Source organism: Terrapene carolina, unplaced genomic scaffold, assembly GCF_002925995.2.
Source record: "Terrapene carolina triunguis isolate 2854851 unplaced genomic scaffold, T_m_triunguis-2.0 Scaffold714, whole genome shotgun sequence".
In the NCBI taxonomy this organism is placed as follows: domain Eukaryota; kingdom Metazoa; phylum Chordata; order Testudines; family Emydidae; genus Terrapene; species Terrapene triunguis.
Genome location: NW_020665065.1, coordinates 5,488,080 through 5,509,721, shown reverse-complemented (window position 1 = coordinate 5,509,721; position 21,642 = coordinate 5,488,080). Strand labels below are relative to the sequence as shown.

Sequence of the window (21,642 nt, the reverse complement as noted above, 5' to 3'; positions counted from 1 at the left end):
AGGAAGCAGCCACGCAGCACTCCCAGCTCCTGTCTTGTGCGGAGGCTCGCAGTGGTTTATGTCCCTAAGCCATCAGACGGCCCAGATTCTGTTTGGGTCTGGTTGTAGGGAAAACTACGTGACCCACAGACTTGAGACCCATCCTTGAGGTAGGATAGTTAGAGACTTGCTAGGAATTTTGATCATCCACCTGTAATTTCTAAAACACAAGGCTAAAAAAAGAATAAAAGGCCTTAGAGCAGTGATCTCCAACCTTTTTACGCCCAAGATCACTTTTTGAATCTAAGGGCAATCCAGGATCTAACCTGCCCCTTACCCAAAGGCCCCTCCTCCCCTGCTCACTCCATCTCGCCCGCCTCCCTCCCCCCCGCAATTCAGTCGCTTGCTCTCTCCCACCCTCACTCACTTTCACTGGGCTGGGGTAAGGATTTTGGGGGGTTGCAGTGTAGGAGGGGGCTCTGGGCTGAGCTTGGGGCAGGGGGTTGGGGTGCTAGAGAGGGTGAGGGATTCAAGTTCTGGGAAGGAGTTTGTGTGCAGGAGGGGGCTCCAGGCTGGGGCAGAGTGTTGGGGGGCAGGGTGCAGGCTCGGAGGGAGGGGTCAGGGCTGGGGCAGGGGTCTTGGGTGCAGGAGGGGGTACAAGGTGCTGGCTCTGGGAGAGGGTCAGGGCTGCGGCTTGAGGTTCAGGAGGGTGTATGGGGTGCTGGCTCCGGGAGGGGGCTATGGGCTGGGGGTTGGAGTACCTCCGGCAGCTCCCAGTCGGTGGCAGGCGCAGCGAGGCTAAGGCAGGCTCCGTGCTTACTCCAGCCCCACACTGCTCCCAGAAGGAGCCAATGCGCCACGGGAGGGCATGTGGCTCTATGCACTGCTCCTGCCTGCAAGCACCGCCCCCGTAGCTCTCCTGACCAATGGGAGCTGCAGGGGTGGTGCTTGCAGGCAGGAGCAGCGCGTGGAGGGAGACCCCTGCCCCATGGGGGCTGCGCTGACCGCTTCCGGGAGTGGCGTGGGGCCGGGGTAGGCAGGGAGCCTGCCTTAGCCACAGCCACGCTACACTGCCAGAAATCAGGATTGACTGGGAGATCGACTGGCTGGTGACCACTGCCTTAGAGAATGCAGCTTTCCTTCCACCCAGCCTCAGCACCTTGTTAATACAGCAGCATTTTAGCCATGGCCTTCTCCACTGAAGCTAAATGAAACTCTCCCTTTTATGTTGGGATGCAAAAGTGAAAGGGCAGTGGTACAGCTTCCTCTTTCTAATCACATGTTCAAGTTTTACATTCCTCTTGTTTGCTGTTTGGGTGCAACAAGGCACTTCAGTGTCTGGTGGTTTGCAAATAAGCTAAGTCCTCCAGACAGTTTATTCTCACGGCTTTGTATGTGGGGTTTTTTTTTTTTTTTTTTTTTTTTAATGTTTTGCACCATTTAAACCAAACAAAACTCTGGTAAAGTGCTACTCTTACAAGGAAGTTCAGAGCTTAAATGAAACACTGGACCATGCTGTCCTTACTTCACCCTTTGGTGCTGAAGTCTCTCAACAGTGCATGATGGTACATATGTCAAAGATCCTTGATTATATAGGCACAGGAGGGTGACTTAAGGACAGATTGTTTGCCTGGAGTTTCATGGTTATTCTGAATGTCTGTTCTATGGTGCATTTTCGTTAAATCCATTAATGCAGTAGTCGTCAACCTTTTTTCATTTGCAGACCCCTAAAAAATTTGAAATGGAGGTTGGACCCCTTTGGAAATCTTAGACATAGTCTGCAGTCCCTCAGAGGCCCACAGACCACAGATTGAAAACCACTGCACTAATATTATCCCTCAAGTACCATTTGTGGCTTTGTTTCCCTTGAGTTTTGCTTTTCATAATTGCACAGAGGGAGAGAAGAAGGTAAAAGTCCTCTCCCCTAGCCCTAGAGGAGAGTTAACAGAACTGGACACACTATTCCGGCAGCAGTCCACCAGTGCCAAATACAGAAGTAAAATAACCTCTCTGCGCCTACTCAAGATTCCCCGTTTATGCATCCAAGGTTTGCATAAACCCTTTTTGCCACAGTGTTGCACTCAGAGCTCCTATTCAGCTGATTATCCTCCACCATTCCCAAATTGTACTCAGAGTTGCTGCTTCCTAGGATAGAGTCCCCATCCTGTAAGTATGGCCTAAATTCTTTGTTCCTAAATGTATACATTTACATTTAGCCATATTAAAAACTTGTGCCCAGTTTACCAAGCAATCCAGATTACTCTGCAGCAGTGACCTGTCCTCTTCATTATTTACCATTCCCCCAATTTGTGTGTCATTTGCACACTTTATTAGTGATGATTTTGTTTGCTTCCAGGTCATTGATAAAAATGTTAAATAGAGTAGGACTAAGAACCAATACTTCCGGGACCCAACTGGAAGCATAGTCGCTCAATGATGATTCTCCATTTACAATTACATTTTGAGACCGATCAGTTAGCCGGTTTTAATCCATTTAATGTGTGCCATGTTAATTTTATATCGTTTTAGTTTTTTAAACAAAATGTCATGTGGTACCAACTCAAACGCCTTATAGAAGTATATTACGATAACGCTATTACCTTTATCAGACAAACTTGTAATTGAATCACAAATAACAAATTAGTTTGACAGGGTCTGTTTTCTATAAACCCATGTTGATTTGCATTAATTATATTACTCTCCTTTAATTTTTCATTAATCAAGTCCTGGATCAGCCTCTCCGTTACCTTGCCCAGGATCAATGTCAGACTAATTGGCCTATAATTACTCAGATCATCACGTTTATCCATTTTAAATATTGGCATAACATTAGCTTTCTTCTAGTCTTCTGGAACTTCCCTGGTGTTCCAATACTTACTAAAAATCAAAATTAACAGTCCAGTGAGCTCCTCAGCCAGCTCTTTAAAAACTCTTGGATGCAAATTATCTGGACCAGACGATTAAAAAATGTCTGATTTTAGTAGCTACTGTTTAATATCCTTCTGAGATACTAGTGGAATGGAGAGTGTTAATGGTTCTGATTCTTTTTTCATTTATCCCAGTGTAATTCTGGTTACTTCAGTGGAGAGAGCACCTGATCCAAAGACCATTGAAGCCAACCATTGATTCAACTGGCTTTGGATCAGGCTTCATTGCTGATTTACACCAATTTAAGTAAAAGTAGAGTCAGGTTAATGTTTTCTTAGCAGGTCAGAAGTATTCATTTTACACTCTTGTAAACTTTCCAAAGGCCCATGTTATTAAATAATTAAAAAATAAGGATGTCTTTGCATGGCAGAGGGGTGAGTGTAGAATCTTAAAAACGTAAGTTAGCCCAATTCTTTTCTGGAGTATTAAAGTATATAGGACGTATGCAAGTACTTTTCAGGCAAGATTTGGTTCACTGCATTCCAACTGGACTGCTTGAAAGGTTTCTTAAGAAATGCTGCTGCTCAGAGTCTTGTGTTTTCCAATCACTGCATCACAGGCTTCATTAGAAAACTTGAAGCCACAACACGGGGGCTGAATTTCAATTCCCTGTTGATTCCCATGATATGTTGGATGAAATGTCAAAGACTTCTGATAGTGCGATTCCCCAAGAAGAAAGGAAGACAGACTTGGGCTATTGCCTTGGAAATCTTGCTTACTTTGCAGTCAGTGAATAAATCAGTTTTGATGAAGATGAAAAAAACCCACCCCATGCTTTAGAAAAATAAAGGGAGGTGAAGGGGGCTGATGTTCATAGCTCCAAAGCACCTTCTCTGAGCCCTTTCCCTGTATGTCTGCTCTCAGGCTACAATCCAGACTTTGCAGTGGTTTATAATTAAACCCAAGTTTTGAGGGTTCTGTCGAGTTCTTTTTGCCCACCAGGTCAAACCGAGTCTGGTTTCTATCAGAGAACGTTTCAGTTCAGTTCCCCCTTGAGGACGCATGGGAACAGACAGTCCATTCATATCGAACAGATGACCATGAGGGGAGGCTTAAAAAAAGTCTTTTTTTGTCTATTAAGCTAAGACTGAGAAGTTATGAAAACTGCTTAATAATGTTCCTTAACATTTATACCACGCTATTTTCTTATTTTAATTTTCCAGGCAATTAAAAATAATTGAAAGTTATTGCCAAATCCCCTGAAGATATAATTTTTGTTTTAAATAAGCTTATTTCCATACTTGTGAGATCACCAGATATTTATTTGACCATCTTTATAGGGGTCATGCAGATTACGCACATGGGATGGGAATGTGCAATAGGACTTGCATTGTAACAAGAAAATGAGAAGGGAGTGGACAAAATAGTAAAGGTGGGAGTAAATGTTCAGATATTTAATTATTTGAACAGAAGGAACGTATCTGTGCAGTTACATCTCAGGTTCAGATTCCACAAAGCACATTTAACTTTAAATGGGACTTTTATGCACACTTCAGTGCTTTGATATGGATTCTGAATTGAGGCCTGCAAAAACTGACATTGGTAACATCAATTGAGCTAATTCAGCCGAATAAAGTTTACTTGTGCATATGTGTTCGTGGGACTGGGCCATTAGATACTACTGTACCCTCTGGAAGGTTCTGGGGCCTAATATAGAAAGAAAGAGAGAGCCCCACTGCCAAGCAGTTGTGTTGGTTGTTACAGGCAGTATATATAGCCAAACCTCTTCTATCTTTACTTTTATCCTATTAATAGAGTTGTAGCAGACACAATCCATGTGGCTGCTCAGTCACGCTGCATTGTAATATTGCTTAGCCAGTTCTCCCCCTTAAGGCTTAAAATCCATCACATTATACAAGAGCTGAAAGCCTTCTTGTGGTGTCCCAGTTTTTTCCCCTCGTGTCCATCCTATCCCCTTTCTATTTTTTTAAATTCCTTTTTCCTTCTGCATTTGACATTATATAAATTTATATCTGTACCTATATATCGGTTTCATTTTTTTTAAATCTTGCTGTCTACAATGTTATAGGTTGAAAGGATGATTTTTATGTTGGACTAGAGAAGGAATTGGGGCAGGGGAGAATAACATACTCTATTTGTAAAGATAAGTATGAGTGTCTCCTTTGGATGGGGCTGCTTTGCCAAAGTTTGCTCCTTAGGAGCTGAGTATGTATATGTGTCTATCCTCTCTGTTTAACAGGTTGGGTTTAGATAGGTGGTTTTTATTTTTTTAAATTGTTACAAATCTTTGCCCTTCTTTAATCCCACTGGCCACGTTGCAGAAAAAAACCTTCTTTTGAATATGTCACATATGTATTTTTTTAAGTGCATCCTTTGTGAAATGCATGTCACAGGCCGCGTTAGTTCTGTTTAGACAAGTTACCCACTGGAGCTTAAAATAAAATTAAAAAAAAAAAAAAAAAAGCCAGAAGAAAGGGGGAGCAGTTGTATAGAGCTGCTGGAAACTGAAGAGCTTCTCTCCCCCACCTCCATTTTCCCCTCCCCACAAACTTCCCTCCTAAGCGCAATGTCTGGTGCAAAGAGCACGTGATGCTTATTTCTAAAGGCAGCAAAAGAGGCTTTGAAAGTCTAAGACTGTAATTGGTTGTCTGGCTTTATCCTTGGAGCTCTGGGGAGGTTTCAGGAGTAATAACGGTTACTTAAAGTAGATGAGCTTCTTGTGGGTTTCCTAGAATCATAACCTTTCTTCAGAGCGCATTAGTTGTCTGGTACTTACAGAAGCATCTGCCTGTCTTTTCTGTAGCTTTAAAAACATTTTGAAAGCAAAGAATTTGATTTCTCCCTCTACTCTGTGTGTGGTTGTGAAGGAGACACCTCCCTGGAATGTAGCGTTTGCCAGTGGCCCTGGCCTGACTGAAAAGAGAGGAGGGAAGAAAAAGCGATGTCCCTTTATTGACTTTAAATCCTCATTTTAGCCGCAAAGTTGTACCCAAAATGTCCTTCCCTGTCTAGGCACAATGCATTCCCTTCAGTCTGCACCGTAGGTTTTCTTGGGATGAAAAATATGGCAGTCCCTAAGAAACCCTGGAGAGATGCGTGACGGCATACATTGTCATTTATTAGGAGTGGGAATTTCCGTTTGCAGCTTCCATTAACCTTAATGGGATTTGTACACATTAATTCATAATCACTGAATTGACCCTCGTCCCTTAGACGTTTTAAGCAGCCTGAGACATAAAATCTGTGTTGTCCACTGGTTACAGTAGGGAATGGGTAGTCAATACTCCTGCATTCTGGTTCTAGCTCTGACAGTGACTTCCTTTGAGCAAGCTGCCACAGCCTCTGTTTTACCTTTCTGTAGAAGGGACATAATTACCCGGAGGATTGTGTTTTGAGATCTTCTGATGAGGAGTGCTGTATAGTGCACATTATTAACACTGACACTACAGTTTTTAATTTAAAGGAAGGATTGTATGACTCTGGTCCCTTGGGTACCTCCAGGAAAGGGTATCTGACTTGTCCGTTGTGAACCTGCAGGATATAAGAAGTGTGTCTCATTTCTCTGCTGGCTCTTTGAACTTTGAAGTAATTCATTGTGATGTGCTTAGACTACTCTTCCCAGCTTAGTCTGATGAATCTCTCAGTTCTATTTCTCTCCTCTTCCCCCCCCACCGCTGCCTGTCAGTGTCACATGGCCATGCCCACGTGCCATGGTTTTGCCAAGGGTCCTGACAGCAAACCAGCCTGCCACAAGTATCAGGTTAGGTGCCTGGAGGAGGAGTGGGGAGAAGATGTGAAGGCCTAATTCTCTGCAACAGGGACAGAAGAGATTCCTGAAGGGACGTTGCATCTTTGTGTTACATTGGTTAGTTTTGTTTTTCTTTCTGTTCCATGGTTATATATTTAAAAAAAAACACACACCCCCTGCACTGACTTTTGCAGAATGTTCTACCAATAAAATATTTAAAATGCTTTTAAAAATCATAATCCTGGCAGCCATTCATAAAGGATTTTATTCACTTTTTAGCTGTAGGCATCTCTCTGCAAAAGCAGCAGGGCTTGGGGTGTAAAACTCCTGCTGACTTTCCAGTTCACATGGCATGGATGGGCGATGTCGCTGTGATTGACAGCCAGTGCTGCAGCAGCAGCCTGCCGGTTAGCATATTTGGTTCGCATCGGGGCGATCCTGGCTCTAGAAGCAGACTGTCATCAGTCTCCACTGGGAGAAGCTGATTATGCCTTGGGGATAGAGTACCATGAAGACATTAGTTTAGCAGGATGGGAACAAACTTCTTTGAGGAAGACTACGGCACTTACAGGTTAATCGTGGGCGGGGCTTTGCATGGGTGCTGCTTTGGAAAGGTACCAGGTGGAGAGACCCTAGTGCAAGAGGAACAAGCCTGCGAGGAAGAGAAAAGCAAGGAGGCATCTGAAAACAAATTCTAGTCCATATGGGGGGCAAGGGAGCTTCAGCATAGAATATCAGGGTTGGAAGGGACCTCAGGAGGTCATCTAGTCCAACCCCCTGCTCAAAGCAGGACCAATCCCTAGACAGATTTTTACCCCAGTTCCCTAAATGGCCCCCTCAAGGATTGAACTCACAACCCTGGGTTTAGCAGGCCAATGCTCAAACCACTGAGCTATCCCTCCCCATCATCCAAAGAGCTCTACTCAGTGCCCTCATGGTGACATGCGAGCATCATTCAGATCTGTGAGCTGTAACCAGCTGCCGTGTGCAAAAACAGTTGTGTGTTTGCCTGCTGTGGGGAGAGGAAGCTGTGTGTGCACTGTAATGGAGGGAATAGCCCAGTGGGTGGTGCAGTTTGTGGAGGTCAGCAGAGGGCTTGGAGATGCATTCAAGGGATGTTCTTTGTTAAGTTGCCATTGAAAGACACTTGCAGATCTTTGCCAGTTTGTTTGCAGCTGTGCTTCCCGGGGTGGCTTGCTTGTTTAATGGTGTGGTACATTCTGCCTGTCCCTCATCCAAGATGTTTCATCGCACAGACAGGGGTGGGGGATGGGGGTAAATCTGCCATGCAGCATGTTGGAACCAGTTTTTTAAAAATGCAAAAATCCACAGTATCATTGACAGTTTGCAGCAGAGGAATCCTGTAAGTTTGCATTCTCCAGGTGCTGGCAGCATTTAGCTACATTCCCATTTTAAATCAAAGGCGGGTTATGTGTTTTTAGGAGACCGTGGGCTACTACCACAGGCACCAGAGGAATCAGAAAAACCCCAAATCAGTCCATTTTAGAGCTTGTTAACAGTCTGCCCAGATACTAGAGGAGGGTTTAACAAAACAACAACAACAACCTCATCTGTTTTCTGTCAATGTTGGGGTCCCCCCCCTTTTCCGAGTTCTTAAACCCCTGGCCACTGAAGTTTCTTATGTGTCGGATGGTATTTGAGGAGGAACAACACGCTTGCTAGAGCCAACATTAGCGGAAGCCACAAGGGGAATACTTGCCCTTTTATGTAAGGTTTGAAATTAAAATGAGAATCTTAGCTGGCAGAGTGGGCTCCTCTCAATAGAGGAACCGATGCCTTGGAGAGGATTTCAAGATGGAACTTACGGCAGTTAGGGCAGCAGATTCTGGTTTTAATTTAGAAAAAGGGGGAGGGGGGTAATATCTGGTAAATGCTTTTTAGGTTCCCAGAACAATGATCCCATAGGGAATCAGTCCAGTGTTTCAAAACGAGCAGAATAGGGCTGTTTAGAGGAGGTTACTTGCTTCCTTGTTGAATCCTTCCATGAAACCCAGTGGCAAAACTCCCCTCGACTTCACTGGTGTCAAAGCAAGGCCCCTAGGTTCCTCCCAACTTCTGTCTCCCTCCTGCACACACACTCACACTCAGTTTCTCTCTCTCCCTCTCTCGCGCGTGCACACACACTGGGTATCCATATAGAAAGAGTTCCCACACAACCGTTGCCAACAAAAATGGCCAGAGGAAAAGGGCCCATTTTTCCTGCTTAGTCCCTCTGATCTGGTTTGCACTAGTGTCAGTCAGCGACTGGCTCTGCTCCAGCATTGGTGTGTGTGTGTGTTTTGTTTTGTTTTTTGTTTGTTTTTTAAAAAACCCAAACCACAGGGTAGGGAATTCTTTTCAAGCCATAATTTTTAGTTTGCACTGGAAGGGCAATGCAGAGTCTTAGCCAATGGAAAAGAGGCTCCGAACCAGGGCCAAAAACCAAGTACAGTTCTTAACAAATAAATCAACTTTATTTCTTTGGAACTTTCTTTACAAAGGTTTTCTTGTGGGAGCACTGTACTCCAGAGGTTTAATTCTTGGCATTCAGGTCATACTCCCTTTGCTATCTGGGGAGGGAGTGTAATGATTACAGCACAGGACTCTGTATTCCATTCTTGGCCCTGTCCGTGATTACTCTGAGTATTCAGTGTCTCAGTTTCCCCATCTGTGCAATGAGAATAATAATCTCTGCTGTCATCCTCTGGTCATCACTATCAAGTCAGCGTTCATCCACAGTGATTACTAGTGGTATCTGAGATGTGGGATTATTTCATGCATATTGGAAAAACATGAAGTCTCAGATGGCTCTTATGGATAAATGTTGGTTTCATAATGGCAACCCCTGTAAATTCATAGATTACGAAGGCCTGCAGCAACTGTGATATGTAGTTTGACTTCTTGCATAATACAGGTATAGGTGGGAGGCTTAATTATTTAATAAATGCTTGCAAAGTGCTTTGAGATCCTTGGGTTGAAAAAGCTATATGCTTATTGCAACTGTCATCCTGATAGAGTAGAAGGCTTTCTGGAGGCAGCGGTCTGATTCAAAGGGGAGAACATACTTTTAAAGTCACCTTGTCACTTTGTTTCAGAACACTGGTACTCAATCTTTTCCATACTAGCATCCCCTTCCCATTTAGCAACATGTGAAGGGAAGCCTGGTGGTAACCCCTGATATCTTTTCACAAACCCCCAGGGGTGTGGTGACCCCAGGTTAACCCCATTCTCTGACTGCCTGAGCTACTGTTTCAGCCTGTCTGCAAATTCAGGTAGATATCACTGCACCAATAAGCACTAGAAACAGTTTTTTTTAAATGAAGGGGTAAGAAACAGAAAGAAAGGGAAGGGTCGTTGTCGTCATCCCCCCCCCCCCCCCCAAAAAAAAAAACACCCTGGAAATCCCCTGGTTCAGAAATAGCATCTCAGAATAGGAGTGTGTGTGTGTGTGTGTGTGTGTGTACGTGTGTTTAATTATGAGGAGGATTATTTTGGTAATAGAAATGTTACAGTCTGTAGTTGAGCTGATCCCCTGCAGCCTATCCAGGCACTGACCTCTGACCCTTGTATATGTGTTTGAGACAACTGGCTAATACAGGCTGTGAGGATTGAGACTGGTCCGTCCAGCTCTAGTGAAGCCGTTAGTGCATTGTTCTATGAGGTCTGCTGCTTTTTCCCCCAGTCTTGATGGCAACTGGAATCTAAAAAGGAATTGGTTTACGGCTAAAAATAAATAGACTTATTTCACTTAGTACATTTTTTCCAGATTGCTCAGAGTGAAATACTTCCTATTTATTATAGATACACATACGCACACGTGCACATGCACACATGTATTTACACACATGCACACACACACACACCTCCCTATATAAAATAATATCCACAGCTGCATTCCAGCTGCACTCACAACCCTTTTTTTTTTTTTTTTTTTTAAGTACGCTGGGTTTTTTGATTGCCCGATCCCAGCTGTGCAACCTCGCTGGACTTTGTGTGTGTGTGTGTGTGTGTGTGTGTGTGTGTGTGTGTGTGTTTTGATGTGGTTGTGAGCAAGGATCCCATCAGAGGCTGCATGTCTAAAATCCTCCCCAGATTTAGTCAGCTTGGTAAACCTGGAAGGGGTCTGGGAGTGATTTCAAGGATAAGAGCTGTTTATGTCTGGCTCAGAGTTTCTCGGAACAGCAAGCTGAAAGTGTCTGTTGCTTATTTAACATATATATATACTGTGATTTTCCTTTGTGAAGATGCATCTGAACCCTAATGTAGACCAAAGTTGAAAGTTTTTAAAATAGTACCCCTTGCAGAGAGAGGCTTTGATTTGAATGCAATGCAGTATAGAATGGGGTGCTCGTTTGCTGACGTCAGTCCGTCAGAGATAATGTGCACCTACGGCTCAAGCAGGCGGGGAAGTGCCCTTATCAGGACCGACGTCTGGATCCAAGTGGTTGCTTAATCGTGCCCTTGAAGGAAACAGTAAACCAACAACAAGCTGCAAAAGTGTTTCTGTATTCTCTGTTTAGCTGGCTGTTGGTGACTGGCCTCAAGCCTTGAAATCCAGCTCTATGGACCCAGCCCTACCAACCATTACTGATGGGCAAAGTCTCCTCGGCTTCCCCTGGTCAGAATATGCATGATCAGGCCCAAAGAATCATTTTCAGCAAAGAATTTAACAGCTTGGGGCGGGGGGAAGAGTAAGAGAGTTTAATTCCGGAGTTCACTAATAACTTTGAGCCAGTTCAACTGGTAGAGCAGTTTTTTTCTGAATGTAAATGTCAAGGCAGAAATAGCTGGCTCTTTCTACCACCACACCTCTACGAAATATTAATCTCAGAAGTAAATTTACAAGCTACACTACAGCCTGTAGCAACCCGAAAGTATCCCAGGAGGTGTGTTCATAACAAATCATGGCCATTTTGTGTCCTAATAAATATGCTTCTGTGCATAACTGGAGCCAAGATCCGCCCAGTTTACTAAATTCACAGCCTCTCTGGAGTTTCTCAATTGTATTGAGCACTTTGAAAAGCAAATCGCGCACATACATGTATGTTGTTTTCTTCCAGTGAAATTTTAAAACCAAGCTGCAGGGTCAGTGGTTTTTTTGGTGATAGCAACTGGAACAAACTGTTAGGAAATTGGCCTGGGAGATTTTTGGTATGGATCCACTGTTGGCTAGTTGTGAGTTCAAGCACAACCACCAAATGGAACCTGGCTAAAATCTTACAGTAAAAAAAAAAAAGGGGGGGGGGGGGAGAGAAGAAATGTTCAGACAGCAGGGCTGGGGAGGGAGAAAAGGCTTCCTCCACACGCTGGCCAAGGAGTTTGGAAATGGAAGTCGAGGGGCCGTTGGGGCTAAGCAAAGAATATTCTAGAAAACAGTTTTAATTTTGCTTCACTCCAGACATTTCACAAAAGAGACTCTGTATCAGAAATTCTGTTAGGCTGAGGAAGTGTGAGAGAGGCATTTTGTAGGAAACAGAACAGGTCCAATTCCTGTCTTCCTGTCCTGTAAATCTGAAGTGAGTCCATTGGAGGCAAAGGACTTTACGCTGGTGTAAATGAGAGAATTCGCCCCTTTGTTCCCAAATCCTTGAGATGAACTTTCTCAAGTACCAGATGACTAAAACACTGCATCTTACATAACATTCTTGGGCGGGGAAGTGCCATTTGCAGTGGTGTCGATTGAGTAGAATAAGGCTTACAGGCAATGTGGAGGCTCTCCCTCCGAGAGCAGGCAAAGAAAGTCCAGGTCAGGTCTCCAGTATAGGGTGAGCACAGCAGCTCCAGCAAGCTTTTCACAACACCTTTTCAAACCGCGTGTAACAGGCACTCTCTGAAGTGCTTTCAGCTGCGGTCTGTGAAGCCTCCCCACAGGTCAGACGCAGGGCGACACGGTGGCAGCCAGTGAGCGTGCTGGGAAGGGCAGGAATAGAAAGCAAATACTTCATGTCATCAGGCCTCCCAGAATGACAGGGTAAAATGAATACTTGCTGTTTCCACCAGAGCTGTCGGGAGGGCGAAGCGGGGGGGGGGAGACGGAGAGCTCTGTGCTGTGACGGTCTGGACTCCTGCCACCAAAACCAGAAACGTAATAAAAAAATAAAAAGGGCAGACTGTAGTAAGCGCTTCCTAGAACTGGTGTTTAGATGTGGTAGGTTTTTCTCTTTTAAATATATACAGTAAAGATGCAGTAAATCTTCCTACTGCTCCAGATTACAGTGCTCCGAGCTCACCCTGTTTCACTGAGACAGGTCGTTTATACCCATCCGTCTGCATCAGACTAAATATTTTTCTGCAATCCACGTGAAAGTACAGTCCTTGATAGAGAACCCCCTTAATACCTTATTAATCACCAGCCGGCCATGTCGCCAAACGCCTGTAGGAAGCATGTGTTCTAGTGATTGGAGCACGTGTCACGGCTTTAAAGAATTTGGATGCAAGGGAACTCGAATCTAAACTGTGCCTGGTTTGAGATTTTGCAGGAGTTTGTTCACAACTGGGTGCCTGCAGAGCGCGTTGCACCTGCCAGTTAAACACACGGTTTGATTCCCCTCTCACTTACTCTGGTTTGACCCCATGTGTAGCTCCATTGGCTTCAGCGGCGCTATTCCTGATTTGCACTGGTGTAAGTCACAGGAGACTAACCCCGCGTAAGAACGCCTGGGGAGAAGGCTATAATGCCAGCCTCCATGTTCCTCGGGGATTGCACTCTGACTTGAAGGAGCAGCTTAGAGTGCTTGTTGGTAACATAATGCACGCTTTCTCCACACTGCTACTCATGGCATCTCTGGGGGTGTCCTGTTCACCCTGCCATTTGGCCTGTGCAACGTGTGACCGTAGTGGCATGTGCAATGGCCTGAACTAACCTTAGGGCCCTTAAAAATGAACAAGTGTTAGGGGATTCATTGGGAGAAGGGACTCCATATGGGACACAGTCATTTCATTCTGCTTAAGAATACTATCTATGCCAACTTTCTTCCAAGACAAAGTCCTTGCAGGTGGGTAAGGCGGTTATTTCCATTTTATATATGAAGGAGCTGAATTGAAGTGACTTAGTGCAGCAGCAGCAGCACTCAGAATAGAATCTAGAAGTCATGTCTCCCAGTCCCCATCTCTGGGCATTACACCACTCCTTTCCAGGGCCAGAACAGACTTCTAACTAGACACTGAGTGTCACGTCCTGCATACAGAGGCTGACTTGGGGCTCTTTCGCCAGTCTTTGCAGTGGCACAGCACACAGACGGGTTAGGATAGTTGCACTGACCCACTTTTCATCTCTGATTAAGGAAAGCACAGCAGTTCCTGAAGGATCAACACTTTCAGATCTTCTCTTTGGCTGGTTTTATTTTAATTGCAAGGTTCCTTGGTGATGGAAGAGTCTTGCTGCCTGGCTGAGGTTGAATACTCATGGGCTTTCTATGAGCTAGCTGTGGCTGCATGGGCTGTATCTCAGAAGCTCCTGGTATCTGTTTTGTCTAGCAAAATCCCATGTGGACCTGGCTTTCCTGACTCAGCTGCATGTCATCCATGGGCCCCTGTGGGACATAGCTGGTGATAGAGCTCTAAGTGCTTTCTACGCTTTTGCTGCAAGAGGATCTTGATAAGGATGAACTTGTAGTTTGCTGAGTCAAAGCAGCAGCTTATTCCTGTGTTACACCTCATGCTCCGATACCACAACAGTGAGCATGGTGCAGAGGCCTGGACAGAGAGATTAGCTGCACCATTGTTGTTTGTTTGGCTACTGAATTGCTGGTTGGAAGCTTTACTTTTAAACTCAAATGAGTGCTGGGGAAAATCTCCAGCCTGGCAGCTCCTGGAGAATGAAGTTTTTCAGGTAGCCACATGATGGGTGCTCTGCAAGTGGCAATGGGCAAGCTTCCCACCTACATGCACACATTGGGGTAGGGCTTTCAGAAGCACCCCAGGGCCTTGGGAGCACAAGTCCCATTGGCTTCAGTGGCATTTGTGCTCATACATCACAGGTGCTTTTGAAAATCCTGCCCACTGTACCCATCCTGTCCCATTTGGTCCTTGGCCTCTCCGAGCAGGCCAAACCAGGTGCTACATTGGGCCAAATGCAGTGCTTAATTTGTGCCAGGGTCAAGCCCTGGTACCTCCGGGCCTGGCAGTTCATCCCTGGCACCTCTTTCATTACAAATTAAGCATTGGCCAAATGCCTTAAAAAATAATAATAAAAAGATAAGCACCCATCCACTAAGACCTAGTCAGACTTGCCATGTTCATTTAGGCCAGCAAGGAGCTCCTGAATGGTAATTACTGTCAGTCACCCCCACTGCAGGCTGACGTAGCCCCTGTTATCTATGCCTCACTCAGTCATTAATTGGTTTTACCCTCACAACACCCCTGTGAGGTAGGGAGCCATTATCTCCATTGTACAGATGGTGCAAGGGGGGCTAAGTGATTTGCCCGAGACCACACAGTGAGTCGAGGACAGAGCCAAGAGCTGAACCCTCGTTTCCTGACTTCCAGCCCCATGTCCTATCTACTGACTCATCTCTCTAGCTGAGGGGGAAAGTTACACCAAGGGTGGACATAGCACAACGCGTGTCACTTATATTAGCATCCTCTTCAGGACTGTCCTGGCCTCTCTGGTGAGTATGAGCTAGGTCCCAGTAGACTGCAGTGTCTTCTTTACAGCCATTCCATGCTCTCAAGGTGTCTCCTGTCTAGGTACATGCCTAGATCACAAGTTCCCTTGGGATAAACGTGCAAACGTGAGTCAAGAAGCACCCATGTCCCTCCACCCCAAGCTAATATTTGCAGCCAGTTATAAACACCATAAATGATAACTTATGGTTATCATTTAACCAGGTTCTGATCCCGAATCCACTGCGGTCAGTGGAATGACTCCCATTGGCTTTGGACCAGACCCAATGTTAGACCGACCCTTCACTACACCATCGCAAACAGCAGTGCTTTCATGCTGCACAACCGAACTGGGTCACAGCCTTGCCCTGTGCTGCTGACCCATTTGGACTGGAGTCTGACCCCGATGGTATAGTTTATTGCCTGCCACTCAGTTGTTTGCTGCTTTATGTTTTAATGTATTTTTATCTTTTGGCGTCTGTCACGTTTTTTAACCCCCAAGAAGTGTATCTTTGAGGTTTCTACAAACCGGTATCAGACTGGCGTCTGGGCTTGTGGTTTTTGTTCTTAGTGAGAAATCCACTTAATTTTCACGCCCGAACTGAGTATCTGCCGAGACAGGAAGCTCCACCCTTTCTTATGGTATAACCGAACTTGGCTCTTTGCAAAAGCAGCAGCTTGAACAACATGCTATAATGCTATGCATAGATTTATGGGCCTGTTTCTGATTTTGCTTCCCCCGGTTTTATGTAGGTGTAACCCCTGTGACTTTGGTGGCGTTATTCCTGAGGTACACCCGTTTGAGGGAGATAAAGAATCAAATCCATACACATACACACAGGTTCATATTTCTTTCTAGTAGTCACATAAAGAGATGAAAATAGAGGTTTCTTGAATCACTCTGTGTGATGGGGGACATTTAAAGCTACCATGAAAAGATAGACTCTTGTTTGCAGTAGGATCTGCTCCAAGTTCTTGACCGTAGCCCCTCCCCTCTATCTCCCTGGGGTGCGTAGATGTACATGTAAAAATCATGCATTACTGTGGCTTGGTCTCCTGAATTGCCCTTTCGCACCCTCCATTCCCTCCCCCAGTGGACTGAATCATTCATTCTTGATGGCGACCTTGGACCTTCAGGGCTCAGTCCCATGTTAGGAGAGGCGTGTAGCAGAGCAGCCGTAGGACGGAATTGCGAATCGCACTTCCTTCCCTGTCTCCCTTCACTGCTAGAATCCCGTAACCTGGTGCAGGTTACTTCTTCCCTTAGGGCAGGCTCAGCTTTCCCTGTGGGGCGCAGTAGTGGCTCCATGGAGCCTGCGCCCCCATCACCTACACCCAGGGCTGTGATCTGAGGAGTGGATCAATGCAGTGGGGAAGGATGGGTCCTATTCTTAGCCCATCTACAACCACATGAAGCCCGGCCACAATCCAGCCCTTTAAAGAAGTTCCCAGCCAAGTAGGATAAAGTGATTTCTGCTAGTATTGTTCCCATGTCCCCGATCCATTTCAAGCTCCATTTAAAAGGGAAGGGGCAGGGTTGAGGGAAAGACACCCTATGGCCTAATCAGAGTCTCTGCACAGAACGTGCTCTGTCCCTTTAGCTGTCTGATTTCTATGCACAGATGAATCAGTAACCCCATGCAGTGTGGGTCACTGCACCTGCTTCCAGCCTGTCAGATATTCTCAAAGCTGCAATAATAGCCATAGTGGCCGGGCTTGCCCTGCATCACTGAACTCAAAGAGCAGAAGCCTGGAGTTTTTCTTTTTTCACTTGCTTTACCCCCTGCTATGGGGGAGCTGCATTCACACCCATCCTAGGAAGGATTAAAAATCCAGTGTGCAGGAGTTTCCCCATTTTAACTGCAGTAGGCGTTGGGGGGTTCTGGGTTAGGATTAGATTTAGCTGAATTGGAATTGGAGAATTGGGTCCCTTCCTTTTTGGGGACTGCTTCTCAGTTGGATCCCCTTGAGGCAGGTGCAGCCCTGCAAATCCCAATCTGAACCACCCTGAAATTGAAACCAACCTTCACTTTGGGTCGCATCACCCATTAATACCCATCTGTTAAATGTCTACTAGGTTTCCTGCACCTTCCCTCAAAGCATCTGCTGGTGGGTGCTATCAGAGATAGGAGACCGGATTAGGTGGACCATTGCTGTGATCTGGTACAGAAGTTCCTATGTTCCTAGCCAGGGACCTTCATCTCCCCACATGCTCTAAGCAACCCCGGTTTTGGGTAGCAACCTTAAAATATCTTCCCACCCGCCTGCCCACCACTCTCCACCTAGTTTCCTGCTCCTATTAGGCAAATGGGCCCAATTCTGCTCTTGTTTGCACCAGTGTAAATCGATAGCATTACTGTAGTGTAAAACTGGAGTGAGGGGGCAGAATGAAGCCCAGGCTTTTGAACAGATCTCTTGGGTGTTTGCAGAGGTTGGGTTTGGGGTGCTGTTTGGTTTCAGAGACAAGGGAAACAGGCATGTTTGCTTGTTGTTGGCTTGTTGCGTATAGGGTCATATTGCAAAAGGTGCTCCCAGAGACTTTGGCCCATTCTGTTGGTCTCCTCTTCCACGTAAGGACACTGCTTTGTTTGTAGCATCTGAGCTTATCCCATAGTGGATAGCTGTTCACATTACAGGGGGCTTAGGCAGACACACAAACACAGAGACCCCCAAGCGCACTCCCTGCTTTGTGCTTAAGAGAAACCCTCGGGGAATAGAGGAGCCAGGAGAACAAAAATCGCCCACTCAGCCCAGATGCTACAGAGGAAACTGACCTCAGAGAGAGTACCCAGGAATGACCCCATCTTGAGTTGTTTGAAAGTGTGTCATTCTGAGAGCCCAATTTTCACTCTGTGTTGGACTGAAAAGGAACTTTTAGGGGCCAGGCCGGGCTTGCTAGTTAACTCCCGGCCTGCTTGTTTTAGTATTATTATGTAGCATTCGGAAGGGAGGGGGGTGTCTTTCTGAGAAGCAGCGGGTAAAGGTCATCTCCACTGATCTCATGCTTTGATAATACAATACCTAAACGAGCTAGCATGACATGTCAAATGTGATCTCATTTGGCCAAAATCCAAACTAGCCTGATTAAATACCAGAGTGACTTTAAAGGGATGCCATCATGTTTAGCCTGCCCAAAATCCCACTTCTGTGTTTTTCTTTAGGATCCATATAAACTTTTCTATGTGGTTTCACCTTACCAAAGCAAATGCCACAGTGCCCCTAAACTCCCCTATAACAAGAGACGTCTTATATCAGTGCTATTGAGCAACTCTACAATAACAAGCCACTTTGCATAGCTCTAGGCTTTATGAGGTACCTTACCACAACAAACCATCATGAAAAGCCTCAGTGCTTATGCAGAGCTATACAATAACAAACCATTGTTCTTGAGCAACACAAGCAAAGGGGGATAAGGTTAAGGAAACATCTATTTCTGTTTCAAGCTTCTAAGAGTTTATTGCACACATCAGTGGGGGGGAGGGGGCAAGGTCATTTATAAGAATGGTGAAAAGCATCCTTTAGTGCCCCGTTAAATGCCACCTGTGTTAATATTTTATTTGTAAGTTTGTACGTTTATATATGTGGGTGGAAATAAAAGAATTTTCATCCACATACGATCTACTGTGTCTCCCCCATGCTGGCTACTTTGCCCACGATGAAAGCGACAGAGTGGTACTTTTGTCAGTTTTACTTATTACCAGCTGAGAGCCTGTCCTAGCCTGGTGTATAATCAGTGAATCATGTGGAAGGGGGAGTTGTACTACATGCCTCGTTTTTTGCATTTCAGTGTCCAGACTACCAGAGTGTGTTTGTGTTTTCCTTTCTTGTAATCTTCCACCTCCTCAGCCCTGATTTTTTTTTGAGCTGTTGTTCACACTCCCTTGTGGTAGGAAGATCAAATTCTGCCTATTTCATCAGCAGACTCTGCTTTGCAAAGCAAAAGTCATGCTTGGATGAGAGGCATGTGATAATGCTTTCTCATTGGCTGCCTGCATGACCTCTCTGCTGGGCCTATTGGTCACCAGTTGACCACTTTTGACACTTGTAGAACATGAGCCTTTGATGGATTTATGGCATAGCTGCTGCAGCTCAGTGAGGAGGGAAAAAATACTTTTAGTGGCTGCCCAGACAGATACGAATGTAACGAGAAGGGTAACCAAATGGCATGTGTGACAGGGCCAAGAGCGACCCACTGCTTTTTGGATTTCAAAGCATTATCCCCACTTCTTCATGAACAGCCCTGGTTCTTGATTCATTATTATTCTCAGAGGGTGAGAAAGCAATTATTATTAGCAGTGTTAGAGTAGCACCCATAGCGCCGATTGTACCTGGTGGGCAGACCCTGCTCTGAAGAGCTAATAATCTAAGTAGACAAGACAGATAAAGGGCAGAAGGGGAAACAAGGCAGAGGGAGGTGAAGTGACTTGCCTGAGGTCACACAGCAGCTTGGTGTGTGCAATAGACTGCAGGGCTTCCAAGTCACAGCCCAGTGCCCAGCGCACAAGCCAACCCTGATTCTCAGGAATGCTAGCACCACATGGTGGGAGATGATGTTGCTTCATTTAGAACAATCTACATGGGCTGCCAGCAGCTGTTTCTCTTCTCTTCAGTGGGGGGCTTTCCCATCATGTCTCCATATCTCCCGTGCACAGGAACAGAACAGCGCTGACCACTGGCAGCAAGGGGCATGGATTGTTTTGCTTGTCTGCTCCTATAATGTGCAGCTCAGGCTCCCCCTCTGCCTTGGATGTCAGCCTTGATTAGAGGGAAAAAAGGGAGGAGGGCGGAGAAGAAAAAAGGAGACCCGTAGTCCCTTGAAAATGTAAATAAGGTGATTTTATTTAAATATCTTTCCTCACACCCCTTTAAGACTTGACACTTTCCTCCCTGTTCCCCCAAAGCTGTTTGTTTTTACACCAGCCCCCCAGTTCAAGCCCATTACGGAGCTATCCATGTGTGCACAGTACAGGGCCCAGGATGGCTGTCCTCCATCCTGCCTGAGCAGAATGTTCTCCTGCAGCTGAGTAGGGTAGCAGTGATGGGGGGGAGGACTGGTCTCCATGCTGAGTCTTGCCACCTGTTGCCTTTTTCATTCCAGGCCCCTTCCCCTCCCCTCCCCACATTGCTCACCATCCCCAGTGGATAGGGCTGGGAGCTGCCTCGCCTGCCAAATACCATTCTGATGCTGTCACTGCTTCTGCACAGACGGCATCTCTGACAGCAGAAATGAACCTTTCCCCAACCCGCTGCCCTATGCTTTCTGCAGAAGGCGTTCCAAAGTGCCCCTTCCTAGCTGGTGAGGGAGGAGGGGCTGTGGCACAGCCACTTCCAGAGTCAGCCCAAAGAAATAAAAGGCTGACGCTGAGCCAAAAGAAGCTCTTGCAAATCCATTGACACTGGCATTTGGCGCTGGCACGGGCTAATTTTGCACTCGCAGTTACTCACACACGCGCTCTGCTTCATCTGCTATGTATGGGAAGGCGCCCCAGCCTCTAGCTCGCCTTAGAATGCTGTAGTAAGAGATCTGTGCTGGGTTCGATTATGTTACGGCGCAAATCGGGCCATAAAAGACCACGAGCAGTCCTAGCAGCGCAGGCTGCCGCATTAACTGGCATTAACTAGAGACTGGTTGGCTTGAGCCACAGCGCTGCAAAGCTGCTCTGCCACCCATAAAAGCACCAGAGTGATCATGGACTTGATATCAGAGTTCCCTCCAAATTAAGGCTGGCAAAGGGACTGTGTTTTTGTGCGGCCTCCAGCTCCAGGCTTGGCTGTGAGCAGAGTGAATAGGGTAATAGACTGGGCATCTGGAGAAGGGAGTTCGAATCTCAGTTCTGCCTGAAACGCCCTTTCTGAAAATTGGGTAAATCACTCAGAGCATAATTTCCAAGGATAGTGGCTTTGGGTGACTCAGTTTTGGGTGCTCAACTTGAGATGCCTTGAAGGAAGCTGATTTTCAGATAGTCCTGAGCACCAGGCCTCTTTAAGGGGTCTCAAGTTGGACACCCAGAATCAGTAGACACTTGTGAAAATCTTGCCCTTAAAATTGGTCTGTCCCACAGTTTCCTCATTTATAAAACAGAGGTGGTGGATACTTACGCGCTTTTGTATAATGCTTCGCAATGGTGGGATGGAAAAGCTCTGTATAAACATACGGTATTAGGATTATTGCTGGTTATTGCCATATTGTGCTGCCATCTCAATCAGAGCCCTGTTGGACAGCAATATGGAAAAGCAATGAGTTTTCCAACTCACAGAAAGAAAGAAAGAAAGAAAAAGAAAGTTGGTGTGTTCTTGTTTTTATTATTTGTACTCTTCATGCAGAATGAGGTCCAGAGCCCGTCCGCTAGCCTTGTTTGTGCTGGCGGCGCCTCAATCTGGTATCCCCAGCGCACCAGTGAAACCAGTAGTTACCAATTTTT

At 45.8% G+C, this 21,642-nt stretch overlaps 1 protein-coding gene across 2 annotated transcripts in view; it reads left to right on the top strand.

Annotated features, from left to right (window-relative positions):
• Positions 1-21,642, top strand: part of SKI (SKI proto-oncogene) — a 143,176-nt gene that overhangs the window by 107,709 nt on the left and 13,825 nt on the right. The window lies entirely within an intron of this gene.